Genomic DNA, 13,090 nt, shown 5'->3' with positions numbered 1-13,090 from the left:
ACACAAAGCCTACATGGAGTTTACATGTGCGAACTGTGACGCGCAGTGAGCAGCAGCACTCATTGCATATTCATGCCATGCACTGCATTTAAACATAAATAAGCAAGGTTTTATGGCTGACAACAGTGTTTCTGGCTGGGAAACCATGTAAGAGAACATGGATAGCGATTCTGTTTAAGTCAGAGCACTGAAGGTCTGCGGTTTTGCATAGAATTCCACAATGATACCCAGGGCTTAACAGATAGCTCTCAATCTCTTAGTGGAAGACATTTGGACAAAGGTCAACATAAAGGGGATAATGACCAAGAAATAGGGACATATCTGACATATGCGCTATCTAGAAATGTGCTAGAATAACCAGGGGCTTGTGTTAAGATACATTTTCTGAGGGATTTGAAGTCTGAAACTTAAATGTATGTAATTATTGAGTTGCATCTTTCCAGAGATCATCCCAGTGATATGGCAGAAAACCAATAATTTCATAAGGAACACACCAAAAGATATATAAGGGAAACATCTGGACATTCTGTGAAAATCTTGATAGTTGAAACGTATCATTAAGTATATTGTCCAAACACAGTACAGGACAGTGAATCTACAGTGCAGAGTATTGTCATATTCTATTCCTGACATTCTGTACTTAGGCTGTGTAAATGATCTAAAAGGGTACATGGCCTGCCATGTAAAATAAACACTCAGGGTAAGTGTGTGTATTGAATAGGGACACACAGATGAATTGTAGGCATCAACACAAGGAAAGAGGACAGGTGAAACAACCTAATGTATAGCAGGGGAGGGCATGTCAGTGGAAGATGGTTGTAGCAATAACACCAATCACATATCAATCTGGCATAGTACGGACTGTACAGTGAAAATGTGTTTTATGTGACTGTCAAACAAGGTGACATAACAATGAGAAGGATGTCTGTTTGAGATAAGCAACCTTACATGAATAATGCAGAGGACATCTTTCAGGAATGTTATATACAGCTGGGGTAGGGTGCATATTGGGAAGCTGTGCAAATGGATTTGCCTAAATATGAATGTAATTTCAGCAGAGGTCTCCAGCAAGTGGAACACAGGCAAAGTCTCATGGACAACATTAAAAGAAGCAAGCACAATCATGGACAATATCAGAGTAATACCATCAGTAATCCCATTCCTCTGACATATGATTTAGAATGATCAGAGATGATTCTGCACAAACACACCTGTGCAACTATTATGATGCATCCATAGTCTGAGGGTTATCACGCACACTGTCCTGGCACTGTAACATCTGCTGGAGGTGTTAGGAGGATCACTGCTATACTTGTATGTGACATGATCAATACAGGCTAGATGACTGATGTGTAAGCCATATATATATATATATATATATATATATATATATATATATATATATATATATATATATATACAATCCACACTGTCATGAAAGTTACCCATACCGTTAATGTTGTCAAATGGATATCTATGTATTGTGTGCAGCACCAGAACAGGTAGCACCCATTCATCTGATATTACAACTTGATGGGAGTTTTGTACCATCAGACAGTAATGTCTATACCACAAAAAATACCTAGGTATGGCCAATAATATGTGTGACAGATCTCTGTGACAAAGGTGGTACATTTCAGTTACACACCACTGCAAAATGTGTATGGAGGTACATGAAGAAGGGTGCATTGTACACAGTTATTGGTATAACGAAGGCTGGGAACCATGAAGGTATTATGGTCTTTGATGTAGATGTCCTTCACATACTCTGTAGTTGTGTTACATACAAGAGAGTAGTCAGCACTGTGACCACTTACTGGTGAATGTTCCATTTACCATCTGCCCCAGAACACAGGTCAGATACCTACTGGTCTGATTATAAGGTGTGATGTCTATATTATACTTGGGTTGTGTGTTTATTTTCCTGATGTAACAAATCCCCCCAATGTTTTCTTGTCATTGCAGGTGTTGTCATGGCTGGAGCAGCACTCTTTGGTGTGTGTTGATACTGTCTGTAATATACTGCTATCACAGATGAAGTTAATGATTGCCCACAGTCTGTAGTCCTTCAGGCAGCTATTTGGACACAGGATGTGCATATCATCTGTGATATCCATCACTTAAATAATGGACAGGAGATGGTCTAACAGACAGCCCTGATTATGGACCTGATCACTGGACCTGAGAAATAGGTGACGTCACACATGTCAGCATATTTAGATGCCATGTATGTGATACACTGGTCTACCCACTAGGTGATATAGGTGTATAAGTCCACATTTGACAGTGCTGAGTGAATACCTCAGTGTGGATTTGTGTCAAGTGCCTTGGGCTTGTTATGTTCAAAAGCCTGATAGTGTTGTCATCGTGCATGCCCTTGATGAGGAGATCTAACAAATGTAACAGACATGATGTAGCATTAACAACTCACATAGGTCTGTTACACACAGCCAGATGTTACTAGTGTCCATTTAGAAAAGGTCAATGATGACATGCTGGTCTACCTCACAGATGGATGAAAAGAGTCAGGATATGACTATACATGCCTGCATTGGATGTTGTCTCCCCAACTCACAAGGATGCATGTTGAAAGCACCCTTCTACAGGACATAGTTTGTGTGGAGGAGGGTGTGTTGATGTGTGTATTCAAACATGTCAGAAAGGTGTATATGATAGGCTATCTGTGATGTCACAGCCCATTGATTCTGTGTGATAGTCCTGGTTGAAGGTGAGACAGTGCATACTGGCTATCCTGATCTGGCCTAGGATTTGAACACAATCCCCCATGCAGGGAAAATTGAGAAACTCTCCCAGTTGGGGATTAAACTTCATGTCACTAGATGGGTAACCAATTGGCTCAGTGACAGAACACACACTGTGAAAGTTGGTGAATCAACCTGTACTAGTAGAGCTGTCACCATTGCTGTAGCCCAGGGATCTTTGCTTGGCCCTTTACTATTCGAAATTTATTTCTCAGCAGTCCAGGCTAAAGTATACAACCTGTGGCTTACCACATTTGCTGATTCGTACATAGTGGGTGCAATAATTGAGTCCATCTAGGATAATCACATACTACAGGAGGGGTTAACACAGACAAATGATTGGTGATAAAGATACATGGTCTACAAATAAATGCAAAATGTGTCATTATTTTGGCCTTCTGTAAAGTGGAATTCCCTGATAATTACAACATTGACAACAGTCCTGCTATGCTGAAGCCCAGTGATGCAAGCACTGGGAACACACGTACATAGCAATCTTAACTTCGATCATCAAGTGTCCACACTGGTATTGAAAGCCTATTGTGCACATCATAAGTCATGCCATCATATTCTGATTTCAGTATTATACTACAGCACTGTACTCGAACTTCATCACAACTCTAATATAAAGTATAACGCTCTGTTTTGCATGTATCTCATTAGATACATACAACTGGATAAACCACATGGGCTACTCACCAAGAAAACACAGTGCATACAAACCATGCTGTGATGTATGTGAATAGACTAAAATCCATGTCACTGTAATCTGCATTGTATAGGATGAGGTGAGTACTGCCTGGCCTCCAGGTCAGTCTTTGACCCTGCCCTAGTGGGAATAGTGCACATCTACAAGTAAGATATAGCTGATAACATCAGCAGTGTCTGGTGAGGAGAATATGGCAATAAGAGTGTCCCATATGCTGGTGTAAAAGGCTCTCTGTAATGTCAAGCAACTGCACACATTCACTCCAGTTTACTGCAGTGAGAAGAGAACCCCTACCTATCTCAGTACACAGACTACAGAACTCAGTACTTTATACAAGTGCCATGGCACAAGTCTGTGCTTTACAAGACTGCATGTCAACTTATAGTGGATGACATCAGCAGGGCATGTTGGATAGAAGATGTTGGGAGGTGTGCATGAAATGGATGTGTAAGCATGTGCAAGTATCAAAATACTGTCAATCCATGGGATTGGAGTGGTAACTGCAGCATACACACTTCTGCCCTTCCACCTAGGTACACACACACACACACACACACACACACACTTCACTGCAGTAAAAATGGAACCCCTACTTATCTAGGTACACAAATTACAGAACTCAGTATATTACACAAGCGCCATAGCACAGGTTTGACTTTTGCAACACTGCAGGTCAACTTATAGTGGATGACTTCAGCAGGATATGTTGGAGAGAAGATGTTGGGAGACCTGCATGACATGGATGTGTAGGCATGTGCAAGTATCAAAATATTGTCAATCCTTGGGATTGGAGCAGTAACTATAGTCGGAGCAGTAACTATAGGATACACACTTCTGCGCTTCTGGCTTCACACACACACATGCGCACACACAAATGCGAACACACACACACACAGTTGACTACACTGAGAAGAGAACCCCTATCTATCTAAGTACACATACTAGAATTCAGTACTTTTCACAAGCACCACAGCACAAGTCTGCCTTTTACAAGACTGCAGGTTAACTTAGTGAATGACATTAGCAGAGTATGTTGGAGAGAAGATGTTGGAGGGCCTGCATAGGTTCATAGGAGGTTATTAGCTGAATGGCCCTAGGGGGTTTACAAGCCTAGCCATGCAAAAACACAAGTACCCTTACTGAGCATAGTTAGATGGTCATTGTTATTAGAATGACTTTGTGATCAACATTGACTAGCCCTGTCCATATGGGACATAAGCACCACACCAGAGGTGAATTTACAATGACTCATCCAGTTGTCAAGTTTGCACTTAAATAGGGTCATTCAGGAGGTGACTTTACAATCACCCATCCATTTGTCAATGTTCCACTTAAATATGGTCATTGAGGAGCACTGCTTCACATGCAGTGGGAGCCTTTTTCAGAGGAATGACAATCACTGGGAGATATATTATCTGCCTCCCCAGCATGTTCTTTTTATGTCACAGGCAAGGTTGAGATCCCTGGAGTAAGTTTTTCTTGTCTCATTTGCTTTGCAGATGTCCATAATTTCCAGTAGGCAGGGTCTGAGACTGTTTTGTAGGCCAGGCATAGGTCACTTCTCAGCAGTCTGCATGATACTGAATAACAGGTCTTTCAATCTTTCCATGTATGACATGTTTTGGAGGCCCTGGATTCTCCCTGTCACAAACTTCTGTGTTTCTCCAGTTGTTGCAAGTGTCTGATGAGGTACAAACAGAAGGGAGCATTGTACTCAATTAGTGGTCTGATAAGGGTAGAGTACAGCAGAGCTATGAGCTCCCTGGACTTGGATGGGATGGCCTTATTTACAAGATGCACAATGTAGAATGTGTGTCTCACCATTATGGCACACAATGATTGAAGTGTAGATTGCCATCAACATTTGCTCTGAAGTCTCACAACACTATGTTTGAGCTTAGAGGGGTGCTATGTATATCATAATTAGCTGGTACTTCATTGCCAAAGGGGACAATGTGGTATTTTTTGCTTTAAGGATCAGTCTGTGAGTTTGGCAACAACCATTTGTTTGTGTCAGCCCCTTCTGTAATATGTTAATATCATCGGGGGACTCTGTGTGACTGCATCCAGTTGACAGTCATCTGCAAACTTGGTAAGCCACAGGCCATTTACCTTTGCCTGGACTTTGGAGAAATACCTTCCAAACAGTTGAAGGCCCAGCACAGATCCTTGTGATATTCCAGTAATAAGTGGTGGAGGTGCAGTCCCCACCTTTGACAGTGTGTGTTCTGTTGGTGAGCCAGTTGGCTATCCATCTCATAAAATATGGGTTAATCCCCAGGTGGACAATTTTCTCTATGGTACTTGAATGTGGGATAGTGTCAAATTCCTTGCATAACTCAACATAAGTGGTATGTCCTGTTATCCCTAATCCAGGTCTTTGGGGTCATTATCAAATAAGCCCACTAGGTTTAATAAGCAATACCTACCATTGACAAATCCAAAATAGATTGGATGAAGTGTGTTGAAGGTCACCTATGTCCCAGTGGATAAGGGTTAAGGGGATTCTTTCCATAGCTTTAAAAATAAGGCTTTTTAGGCTTATGGGTCAATAGTTCTAGTTCTGCATGTTAACAGATTGAGGTACATTGCATATCACACAACATTTGATATTAATTTATGTTGTGTATGTGATATATGTGTGGAAAAGATACTATGACACCAGGATTGCAGAGCTTTGCAGGAGGCAACACATGGCTATATTGCAAATATATGACATATTGTTAGACAGGGTCTTCAGTTTATTATATTTCCATATGTAATTTCATGTTATGGACAGAAAATGAACAGTAAATAGCAGTAATATATAATAATATTTACTTTTCCATAGTATGGTGGTTAGCAGGTTTGCCCGATGGTTGGCAAAGTGATTGTGCATTTGAGATACACACTTCCAGTACGTTTTCTGTTTGTGCATAGTTAAGCAGTGCACACATGCGAGCCACATTGCTAAAGTCTGAGAGTTAGTATTGAGTCTATGGAACACACCTGCTACTTAACTGACTTTGTGGCAGGAGGTGTAAATGCATTGATACATTTCTTTTTGAGGCTATATGATACTGGGTAAGAATCCAGGTGTCTGTAATTCTTTTAAATAGTTTTAAATAAACAGTGACAATGCAATGATACTAATTCTTCATAGTACATGTTTTACTGTGTGTTGGCATGGCATAGCAGGGTTAAGAGACAGTGTGCAGAAATAACCAATGCATTGTACTACTGCTCATCTTTGCTTGACATTGCTGCAAGATGCAAAACTACATGCAATCACAGAGGCCAAAAATTGAAGAGATCCATTTGTTTTTGATACTTATGTGCTGTGTGTGATTCTATTTTTTTACCAGATTATAGGTGTTAACATGGGGTGGATGGGAAAGTGGTGAAATAGGGAGCAAGTAGGGGGAAAACAAAAGTAAAGATATACAGGAATGTGCAGGAGGGAGGTAGAAAAGAACCATAGCTATCAATTTCTTCAACAGTAATAACTGATCCTATGTGCACAATATTATCTAAATTTGGACTTTCACCTCCAGAGAGAAGGGTGACAACAATGTAATCATGTTGTATAGCCAACTGGACCAAATCAAGTATGTCAAAAAGACATTTGTATGAAATGGAGAGCTATGTATGGGATGATTGTTTTTGTCTTTTTGTGGGACAAGTGCCCATGTTTTTATCTTTTAATTTAGTAAGAGAGGACTGCTGGATAAGGGAACATAGATATGTGTGGGTCAGGTAAGTTGGTTAGGTGACAAAGCAAATGCAAGCAAACAAGACAAGAGACAGGGACATTGAGGGACACAAAAGGTTGGGAGACACCATGATTTGGGTGAAGGAGGGGACAGGCTCATGGCCATCAAGCTTGGAGACAGTGAGAATCGAGTCCTCCCCCACTAGGCTGTCATCACTGTCTCCTTACTCCACTAGTGACTGAAGTGCTTGTTGTCTTCTTCTCCTCCTATGGACCATGAAGGAAAGCAGCTTCCCCATCCAGCATAGGCATATACCAATGGTGCAGTGCATGACCCCATGCACAAACCATGGCATCTCTTGGCAGGTGATAAAATCACCACCTCTGCCACTGCTCCCTGTGGGTATCACTGCACCAACTTCCAGGTCAGTACTACTTGAGGGCACAGGTAGTGCAGAGGCAGTGAGGCAATGCTGCCAGGTTGCCACCCAGACATGTTGGGCATCACTGCTGAATCTGATTGTTTGCGGGCAGGGTGATCCACTTGGGCTGGCCTACCTTGCTGTGCTGTGTAGCTTTTAGTGATATGGTACACATGGATGACATGGAGACATTTTCACAACACATAATAGAAAATAAAAAATGAGAGATAAGAGATGGGGTGAGAGAAAAAAAAAGATACAATTAGTATCATATGTGACATGCAATGCATTACAATTATACAACTGTTTTATCTGAAGTATTTCATTTAAGTAGCTGTCTTAATAGATATACACTATACTGCAGATTTCTTAAAGTAATTCTTGAAATCTGCATATATTGCACGTGTGTATTCTCATTATACAGATTACAAATTACAGCAGGGCATTTGTGCAGTGCGGTACAGAGATTTTAATTTAATGTAAGTATTATTGAAGAAATAACAGTATTTTATAGTTGTGAATCATGGTATTTGAACATACAACAACTTCTGACTACAGTCAAATATTGAACTCCTACAACCGGTTTGTGCTACAGACTAATGCATGCATACTTGCTTTTACATTTGGGATATGCATCCTCAATTTGACACAACTCTATAAAAGACCAAAAAATCTATCATTAACTTTTAACAGTACAATAACACTTCTCTTATGCTGCTTACATACTACTTGCTTCCCTTAGTCTCTCAAATTGAGTAAAATGAACCTGCCAATTGAACTCATGTTTGGTGGCAGCTGGGGAAAGAACGGAAAAAAAAGCATTACGGATACCAGTCTTGCCTGTGTTTAGCTTTTGAAGTCTTGCAAGTACTCTCTTATGGTCATACTTACACAGCTGTGGTATGTCTGCAGTTTAAAACACATTCAACCAACAGTTAAGAGTATCCCTTTTTCTCCTGTGTAGGTCATTAAAATGATGCCTACACTACTCCCCAGTGTGTATGAGATACCAGTGGCACTGGATCCAGCCTCAGTCACACTATTCCAAACCTTAGACTTGTACTGGGAGCCAGAATAGTCCCTCTGAAGAAGCCTTTGGCTGTGATGCTTCACCAGGAGTCCAATAGTACCCTGGACTCCTGGACATCTCACCTCTGTGCCCTAAACTTGGCACCTTCCTCTCTAATGCCAGACATGTCTAGTAGCCAAACTAGAGCAATGGAAATGGATGCTTTTTCACCAGTTCCAGTTATGTCATTTACTGGTAGTGCACAAACCCGAGCAATGATGCCAACCATGTTTGCAATATGTTAAGTGGAGTGCAGCAGTGCCAAGCTGGGAGGAAATAAATACTTGAAATTGGAAGCTTGGAAATATATATTGAAAACTGGAAGGTAACTGTTAGATGAGTTAAGTTTGCAGACATGCACTGGGGGCAGACATGTAATTATCAGACACATTTGTTTTTGCCTTAATACACTGAGGAAAATTGTTTTTTACACTGTGGGATTCAAACCTAAGCATAAGTGACAAAAAGTGCTGATCAGACATCGTTTGGAAACATACATAAATAGAGGTGACCATTTGAGCTGTTACTCATGTATGCATGTGACCTGACAAGGTTATTGGATATAGATGCAGTTGTGTATGTGTCTTATGTAATTGTGAAGCCCATGCAAGTCCAGATAGCAGAATTATACTTACAGAAGTATAGTAGACAGTATAGCCTCAGTCATACATCTGAAAACACAGTAATGGTGTCTCATGCCTCATACATATAATTCATATCAGCTTCACTGGCTAGAATATAATGGGAAGTGGAACAATAGTAAAAGTACCTGGAATATCCTGTATTAGGACCCAGAACCGTATGTATGGCAGTCCTTCACATACACCTGCTGCCACAAGAATGTTGAAATAACACTTGTTTATTTTTCAATTCATTAGTATAAACTGCACGGGCACAACAGTAAAAATAGGTTGCACACCCCATGTTAGAACCCAGGACCATCTATACTCCAATCCTACATTTACACCTGCTGCCACAGGACTAGTTACGTCACATTTTTGAATTTCCTAAGCATTCTTAAAGTCTCTGTGTTAATCACCATACAACTCTGCTTAGTGGGTTTACATGGTGTCCAACAGAATTAATTGAATATATCGTGTTTCAATTATTGGCTGCCTGAGTCTTGTCTGCAGGTGTTCAATGGCTACAGCTGCTGGGGAAGGTTGCTAACTTCTGCCCAATGCAGCCAAGGCACAGTTGCAAGATGAAACACAAATTTGCAATGATGCATTGTTTTTGATCTTTGCCCTTTTACAGATGCCCTGCTTGCAAGTGTTCTACTGGTGTTCTGTTTGCTTCCTGGGTGGGCTACTAGTCCAGTTTGTGCAATGCCATGCTTCCTGCAAACTAGATAAGCACAGCCAAATCTGACATTTATTTTCTCCATTTCCCACATTTGCCCTAAGCCATGCATCATGCAAACACTGCCCTCACAAAAAAAGGGAAAAGTGAACTCTCACTCCAATGAACCTTCAGAACACAGTAAGGGGGACTTATCCTTCTTTACCACACAAACACGTTTGCAGCAAAGGAAGTGAAATCATTCTGAATACAACCAACTGCAACATCATCTACAGTAATATGACACCATATAAGTGTTATTTGTACATTTATTAATTTTGTATGTAGTGTACTAAGTGATCACATAACCATTTATGAGTATTGCCTGCCAATATGCAGCTCTGTCTTAGCTCTGTGTGATTGTTGCTCATTCTTCTCTTATCTGACCAATTATCTGAGACATGCAGTCTATAACCCATTCTATGTTATTGTCCTTAAAATGTGTGAGTATATTAAATGGCAATTATATATGTGTTTGCCAACAAATGAAAGGGAGGTTAGATATTAAAGAACAGAACCTGTGAATTGTGTGCTGCTTACTTACATTTACAACCTTGACAAAATTACATCTAACACTCTGTAAGTCTAACCTGACACACCAACTGGATGTAGGACAATCTGCATTGCTTTTGTGCTTTCCTTCTCCCTAACTGTAATCATTCACAGTTGTAAGCCATTAAAAACACTGAGGGAGTGCCTGCACTATGTTTACATTTGCTGCATGGAGCCAAGTATTTGGGATTCACCAGTTCTAATGAACACACAGTCCATTTGCATCTTCAGTGTGCTGATAGCTGTAAATCTACACAATAAAAATTCAATCATGTAGCTAGGGAAACTGAATGTGAGGAGACTTGTTTATGTGGAGAACACAGAAAAGCAGCTATTACTTTGGGATATATCTGCAGAGAGGATTACTGAACTTGAGAAAGTATGATTGCATTTTGTCATCTATATACTATATATACTGAAATGTAATTAAGAAAAATCTGTTTAATAGTTTTATATATTTATATTGATTAGCAAAGGCTTCACTTTTATGTGTATGCATTAGTTAGAAGTGTGCTGATGGCATGGGCATGTTCGTCAGGGCATTTCACAGATATGCATGATTGGCAATACCTTAATATGGAATGTTTTGTATTAAATCTGTAGAAGTTTCAGGGCCAGTTCATTTGATAGCACTTTTAGCATTTCAAAGATGGTTTGTTAGCAAAATGTGTCATTTGCCTGTACGTTTAGTGGTGGGAGAGAAAAGCTGCATTTCTGTTAAGGCACAAACAAGGATATGTTGCTAGTGTTACTCTCCTTTTTTACATCCAGCCTGTTGTTCATATTTCAAATCTCCACACTGTTTTATGTGTCTCCAGTGGGTAATATTAACTTTTCTGTTTTATCTGAGAACAGTCATTTTGTAGTTATGTGATACATATGTGCATTATCCTTCTATTGCCTTTTAGGGCACCTAGGACTATTACTTACCTTGTAAATCCAGCAGTTGCAATGGTTTTAGTTCAGGGCTGACTCTGTCTGATGCAAGAAGTATACTGCCAATACATGTGGAGGTAAAGGTAGTGAAAGTTGACTTGCATCAATGCTACTATAGGTATATGCATAGGAGGAAGATTTTAGTCCCTTAGGTGGTGAGTGAGTGTGCTATTTGCTGTCTCATAGCCAGTGTGAGGGCATATTAAGCACACCTACATCTGTCTACACCCACAGCTGCTGCTGCTTCCACCTCTGACTCCTCATCTGTGTGTAGCTGTGCTGACCATGCCATTGGTGGTGGGTTATGTGCTCCTTCCACTTGTTTATCTCACTGAACCTGGTTTCTCAGGATAATGCTGTATAGCATGGCACATACTGAGAATATTTCAGTACATGTCCATGGATTCTACTGCAGGGCTCCCCCAGATGTATCAAAGCACTGGAACTGCAACTTCAGCCCAAACACACACTCTGTCTGATATTTCTGGTTTGAGCATGTTCCTCATCATGGCATACTTCAGCAGGCATGTGTGTGCATTTCTGATGAGTGTGCTTGGCCACGGTTCCAGAACATAATCTGCATCTCCCAGTAAATGACCCTGTAGCCATAGTGAACATCTGATACAGTTAGGAGGTATGCCAGATATCTGAGTCATGGTAACTGCCTGGGTTGCCAGCACAGACATTCAAGATGATTCCCTTGGCATTACACATGACTTGGCAATTAATATAGTGGAAACCCTTTCTATTAAGTAGAGCCTTCCCTGCTCCTCAGATGGTGCCTTAATTTCTATATGTGTGCAATCTGTGCTACCCAGAACTTCAGGGTAATGTGCTACAGGGTAGAACTCCTGCATATTTCTGACCCTATCCTCAGGAGTGTGGGGAAGATATATGTGGTCACTAGTATGTTGTAGCATAGCATTCAGGAACTGTCAGAGGATCCTTGATGCTGATGACTGTGACACTCCCAGCATGTGCACTGTTGGTCTCTGAAAGGTACTGTAGCCAAAATTCTAAGTGCTACACATACTTTGTCTCCACTGGAATGGGTTCTCTTTGGTTTGGCCTGGATTTGAGTTGAGGACGGCAGAGGCTGCAGAGTTCCCGTAGTGTATTTCTATCCACCCTGTAGCACTTTACAATTTCCACATCATGAAGATTGTGATAAGTTACTCGGGGTCTGAAAACTTTGTCCTTCTTGACCTTGGTCTATTAGCAGCAGCATCATAGACTTCAGCCTGTTGCACATACACATGAATTAAAGCAACAGCAGCCCCTAACATTGTTTCTGTGTAGACTATTTTCTTTGGCTGTATTGGAATAGGTTTTGAAATGTGCAGGGAAAACCAGCACTGAGTCTACAAAGTTGCTTTATAGCTTGTTGAATAGCTCCTCCATCTTGAATAGGTTGCTTAACATGCAATTCAGCTGCTTATGCCGTAATTTGCATTCCATGGTGATCGCCTTGTTTAAGCAGCTGTGCACAGCTCTACACACTATGTAGAGCCATTTACTTAATCCAAAACAGTGCACTACCATGTGCACATCACTGTGCAACCCTCACATGGTGGAAAAGAACCGTCTAGGCTTTATTAAATCTGGCCA

Source organism: Protopterus annectens, chromosome 6.part0, assembly GCF_019279795.1.
Source record: "Protopterus annectens isolate FY-2018-M chromosome 6.part0, PAN1.0, whole genome shotgun sequence".
Lineage (NCBI taxonomy): Eukaryota > Metazoa > Chordata > Ceratodontiformes > Protopteridae > Protopterus > Protopterus annectens.
This window is presented reverse-complemented; position numbering follows the sequence as displayed.